Genomic DNA, 6,091 nt, shown 5'->3' on the forward strand with positions numbered 1-6,091 from the left:
TCTTCCTTTCCCATGATTCCAAGCAGAGGGCTCGGCTCCAAGGTGGGGAATGGGGTGGGGAGGACACAACAGGCTTTGAGATTCCAATTAAGTCCAATTATTTTGAATGAGTCTCATTTTGATGTCCTTGTAGCATAAGCCAGACGAATGGATGGTAACTCTGTAGCTCTGTAGTTAATGATATGCTGCTTAAACTGAAATATAGTACAGTCCAGTGGGGTTTTGCCTGGTTGTTTCATGCCGGGGACTCTTATTAATCTGTCTCTTTTTGTCCATCTGCAGGATGCAGCTGGCCCTGGTGCCATTGGCATTAGAGCCCTGGGATGTTTCTCATGGTCACGATGCCCCAAGCCGGAGCTAGCCATTTGCTCTCCTGATTTCATTTGTCCTGTATGTCCCACATGGCAGCGCTGATGCTTTCTGCTCCACTCCAGGTCTGTCACTGAGCGTTCCAAGTCAGCAGCCGTAAAGGGCAGGTTCTGATTTATTGGGACAGGAAGACGTGGGGGATGGAAACAAGATCCCAGGTCTTTCCAGGACAGCTCTCGCCGCTTCCAAGCAGCTGCAGTCACTCCAGCCAGCAGGCTCTCTCTCCCCACACTCTGCATGGCTCCGTCGAGCTGACGCCAGGAGCACTGGTCTCTCCCCAAGCTAGGCCGTGTTTCCTTCTTCAGTAGGCCTGGCAACGGGGCCTTTTCTAAGGGGCGGTTGTTGGGGCAGGAAGAACAGGAGTACTTGTGGCACCTTAGAGACTAACAAATTTATTAGAGCATAAGCTTTCGTGGGCTACAGCCCACTTCTTCGGATGCATATAGAATGGAACATATATTGAGGAGATATATATACACACATACAGAGAGCATGAACAGGTGGGAGTTGTCTTACCAACTCTGAGAGGCCAATTAAGTAAGAGAAAAAACTTTTGAAGTGATAATCAAGATAGCCCAGTACAGATAGTTTGATAAGAAGTGGGGCAGGGTGGCTCCTCGGGGAGGCCTGCGTTTTCCAGACTGGCCTCTGTGTTTGGAACCCTCCATTTTTGGGTGGGGGGATGCAGACACTATCATACCATGATTAGCAGAGGGGCTGAGTATAGGCAACACAGAATGGGGGGCATGCAGGGTCAAGTGCCCCCCCAGATTTCTGCTCGGCTTGCCGGCAGGGGTGGGAGGAGAGGGGCTCTGTCCTTCTCCCACTGCACCTGTCCCCCCCCCCCCCCGGGTATGTTTGGCCCCTGTCCCTGGCAGCCGGGCCCAGGCAGGGAGCAGAGGGGATGGAACAGAGCCACTTCTCATGCTGGCCACTCCGGGTCACTACTCTGTGCAGCGCAGCACCTGACTGAGAGCCCGGCTGGGGAGGCTACAGCGGCCCGCCCCTTCTGCTTCCAAACCAGACAGGGACCGAGCAAGCTGGAGCCTCCCCTACCCCTGGCATGTTTCTGGCTCGCTCGACAGCTGCATGCAGGCAGGGAGCCGAGGGGGTGGGCCACCACCGCCTCCCCAGCTGGACTGTCTCTCAGACAGCTGCCACAGTACACAGAGGCCGTGACCCGGAGCCTCTCCACTACTGAGCACAAAGCACAGCTCCCCAGCTTGCACTGGCCTTCCCTTGAGTAGGGATGTGGCCAAATGGTGCGGGGCTTGGAAATACAACATCCCAAGGGAGGAGGCCAAGGTGAGAGCCCTTGGCCAAACAGCCATGATGCTCCTTTAACCCAATATTGCTCTAGGGCTGGAGTTCTCAGGAGGTGCCCAGCAGTGGGTCCCAGAGTCTCTGTGCAGTGGGTGCCAAGCACTTCTGAAAACCTGGCCCTAACTGTGGGTGATGAGCACGTGATAGCCCAGCTCTGTGCACCCAGAGACCATGATGATGGGCACTTTAGAGAGACATAGATGTAACCCTTCTGCCAGGTGGAGGCAGCAGCGACAAGGGCCAGGTTCAATACAATACAACACAACACAGAACCAGCTCGAACCCCCTCCCAGTAATCTGGAAAAATTACATACACCTTCCAGGAGCAATACTTCCCCTCTCACAAGCACCAAGTCTGTGTATGGAAAAGAAAACTTTCAGGAAGAGGGGAAAGGAACCCAGCTTTAATTTGGGGAAACACCACAAGCATGATTCGAAAACATACAACCATGAGTGTAACAGAGCACACCTGGCCCTCCTGGCTCCTGCCTCTGCTAGGCTCAGATAAAGTCACCTGGAGACCCTTGGGTACTGAAACGACTGGTGCTTTTATTTACAAGTTTGTGCTCCTACCACCTTCTCACCATACAGCGTTCTCAGCTCTGAGCTCCTTGTCTCTGAACTAGGGCAGGGGGCTTTCTCCCTACCTGTACTGTGCTCCCTCACTCTCCTCCATCCCACCACCTCCAGTTTCCTTCGTCCCAGCCTCTTATATAGCCCTGGGCTAATTGGGCTGGCAGCTGACTCTCATTCCCCCATTAGGGCAGCTCCACTTTATTCACCTAAATGGGGCTGGTGTGGCAGGGGGTTGATTCTGCAGCCTTTCTGCTCAGCACCCTGTCACAATGAGCAAAACACCCTCCCCAGGAAACGCTGGACAGTGTCCTTTTCCTCAGTCTCTCACCTTGTGGTATGAAAGTCTGACAAACAAATGTCCCTTTAACATGCCGCTCTCCTCTCCCTCCCCTTGACACCCCACTCACAGTTGTTGTCCTTGGTCAGCGAAGACCCAGAGCTCAGAGCTGCATTCACATGAGCTCATCTCCCACCCCAGGAAGGAGAGCATTGAGCAATGCCTTAGGGCAGGTCTTCACTACAGGGGGTGGGGGTCGATTTAAGATACGCAAATTCAGCTACGCGAATAGCATAGCTGAATTCGACGTATCGCAGCCGACTTACCCCGCTGTAAGGACGGTGGCAAAATCGACCTCCGCGGCTTCCCGTCGACGGCGCTTACTCCCACCTCCGCTGGTGGAGTAAGAGCGTCGATTCGGGGATCGATTGTCGCGTCCCGACGAGACGCGATAATTCGATCCCCGAGAGGTCAATTTCTACCCGCCGGTTCAGGCGGGTAGTGTAGACCTAGCCTTAGTAGCTGCTGCTGTGCCATTCACTCTGCATTGCTACCTGCTGCCACCACCGCACTGCTGGCCACTCTGCTGTCAGCTACTCCACAGCCACTGACTCCACCACTACCCTCTATTACAACCTCTGGGATGTTCTGAGGTCCCACTGCTTAGGACAGTTCTCAGTGATTTCAACAGTTAGTGGGGAAGCCTCACTGCTACTGCAGACTAGGCAGATTTTTTTTACTAGAGACACTGTCCCCATAGCAGGCCTAAAGGGGGCGCTCTGCATTTTAATTTAATATGAAGCTTCTTAAACATTTTAAAAACTTATTTACTTTACATCCAACAATAGTTTAGTTATATATTAAAGACATAGAAAGAGACCTTCTAAAAATGTATTACTGGCAAGCAAAATCTTAAATTAGAGTGAACAAATGAAGACTCAGCACATCACTTCTGAAAGGTCACCAACCCCTGCACTGCCTGCTTCATTTCCACTAGCCTCTGGCACCCCTATCCCTGGCTTAGCAAGTGCAGTTCAGTTGAGGGTGAACCTCTGAATCAGGACATGCCAAGCCCAGTTCTGCTTCCCTTGATTCACACAAGGATAACAACACTTTATTACCCCTGAACCCAATAACAAAGGGACTTGCCATCCAACCCCAGCGAAAAGTGCCAAGCGGCTCTATCATGCTGTGCAACCTAGGCAGAGTGGGTGTGTCTATGCAAACAAGGTCAGTTCCTGATGTCTTCTCCCCCAGCTCATCACTAGATGTCAGGGGAGAGTTCATTCAGGCCCTGCTTACAGAGAGAAATGCTGAGAGTGCATTCATAGGATGAAAACACAGGACAGCAGCTTAGCCTTTTGGCGAATGGCTCAGTTCTAAGAGCAAGGACTGTGCTGTGATTGGCCCCTGAAGTTCTTCACAAACCAGCTCTGCACTGCCCACAAAACCTTACTGCAGGGGAGGGGCTTTCCAAGGGCACATTTGACCTACCCTGATCACAATCCATCCCTGTAATATCATACTCTTCTGAGTATTTGTGCAGGGGGGAGGAACAAGCTTGGATTTCAAAGGCAAAGTCAACACCACCACAAGATCAATATTTCCTTCCACGGTCACCCTCTCTTTGTGGAGTGGGTCAGCAGTCACTACAAGGCTCCTCCCCCCAACTCATTTGTCACCATTCTTTCCTGTAAAGAACCAGCCCCTGGGTTTCAGTAGCACCCGAGGGAATGGGATGGTGGGACTCAGCTTTCTAGAGCAGTTCTGGACATATTGCTAGAATGAGAGCTGCCAATCCCCCACCACCTTTTCCTCCCAAGACCCCGCCCTCCCCATTCGCTCCTCTTCCCCCGTCACTCACCCTTACAGCCGGTAAAAAGTGAAAGGGCATAGCCCTCCCACTCTTAAAGGGGGGGAGGGGGCATGGCTACCTGCCCCCCCTCCCCCATTCTGGTGCCCCTGGACACTGCCACGATTGTTTTAGAAGCCATGCTTCCCTTTCAGGCAGCTTCCCTAGAGATACAGAATGCTCCGTGTACCTGTTCAAGGCATCAAGGCAAACCCCCTGCTTATTAAAGGTCTTCCAAAAGGAAACCCAAGATGAAGACTATTTTAGTGGGGTCATACAGCTATATGTATATATTTTTTCCCAGGTTAAAAACTACATTAACAAGTTCAGGTTGAGAGCAGGGCTGGGCAGGAACTGTTTTTTCCCATTCTACAGGAGTTTTCAAGATTTTTGAAAAATTTCCCCAACCCAAATCAGGATGAAAGTCAAAAATCTTGAAATTTTTCACAAACTGACAAATAAAAAAAATTGAAATTGTTACAATAATTTTGAAATATTTTGTTTGATTTTGCCTTTTTAACCTTTTTTTTTTATGGTATAAATTCAGTTAAATGTCTAACTGAAAATTCATTTTGAACCAAAAAATACCTGAAAGTTTTAATTCTGAGCATTTCAAAACTTTTTTTTTGCAATTTTTTTTCAAGTCAGGCAAGTCACTGAACCCGACCCTTTCCTGAGAACAGGTTTGGTTTCAACAAATCGGCATCTTTTTTAACAAAAAAGGTTTTGTCGAAAAATTCTCAACCAGCTCTAGTTAAGAGTCTGTCTTGGTCATTTAGGGCATGAAACATTATAGCGCTGTTGTAATCATCCCCCCTAAAGGGGTGAAACGGGGGATACATTTCTTAAAGGGCCCATTTTTAATTAATTTTAATTTCTAAACTGTTTAACAGATTTGTTTGTAAATTCTCTGAAAATTCAGCCTCAAAGAGTAAGTGGTGCGATGGGGGGACAACATGCAGCAGCCTCCCTGCTTTAAATGCAAAACTCAACTCAGCCCTAACTATGCAGGTGCTACTGATGCCTCCATTATCTTCCTAGAAGCTGTCCTTTGGGCTGCACATTTCTACGTACGCCTGATAGACAGATTTCCGGGTTTTGTTTGTACTTTTTCTATCTCCTTTAATTGGTGTTGGATCAGATTAACAACAGGTACCAAAACTGTCCAGCGGAAATGGAAACATGCACAAGGTGTGAGCACTCCACCAATATCCCAGGCATTGCAGCAGGGGCTCCCACTGCTTCTGCCACCGGGGGGCGACGGCCAGCAGTTTCTTGGGCAAACAGCATCCATGGTTTAGAATCACCCCTGGAGCTGCCCCGTGTCCGCCCTGGCTGGGCACCACCCCCACACGGCAGGAAGGCGCAGGTGGGAATCCAGTGCATCCAGCAATGAAGATGGCTCCTTCCAGCCATCAGGGAGCAAGAAGCTGGAAGTGCAGTGTTCAGCCGATACAGAGTCTGCCAGTCCAGGTGGATGTTATCCTCTCTCCTGGGTCTGTCTGTCTCTGTCCTCTGTCTGCTGCCTCTCCTGCCTCTTGAGTGCCCCGAATATCACAAGTCCAATAAGCAGGGGTCACCAGTGTTAAGTGCTGAAGGCTGGAACGTCATTGCCTCAGTAATGCTGTTCAGGTGCTCAGTGCTTCTGTCATTGGAGCTCCAGTGTTACCAGTACTAATAGCAGATAATGCAGC

Source organism: Emys orbicularis, chromosome 10 (assembly GCF_028017835.1).
Source record: "Emys orbicularis isolate rEmyOrb1 chromosome 10, rEmyOrb1.hap1, whole genome shotgun sequence".
NCBI classification, from domain to species: Eukaryota; Metazoa; Chordata; order Testudines; family Emydidae; genus Emys; species Emys orbicularis.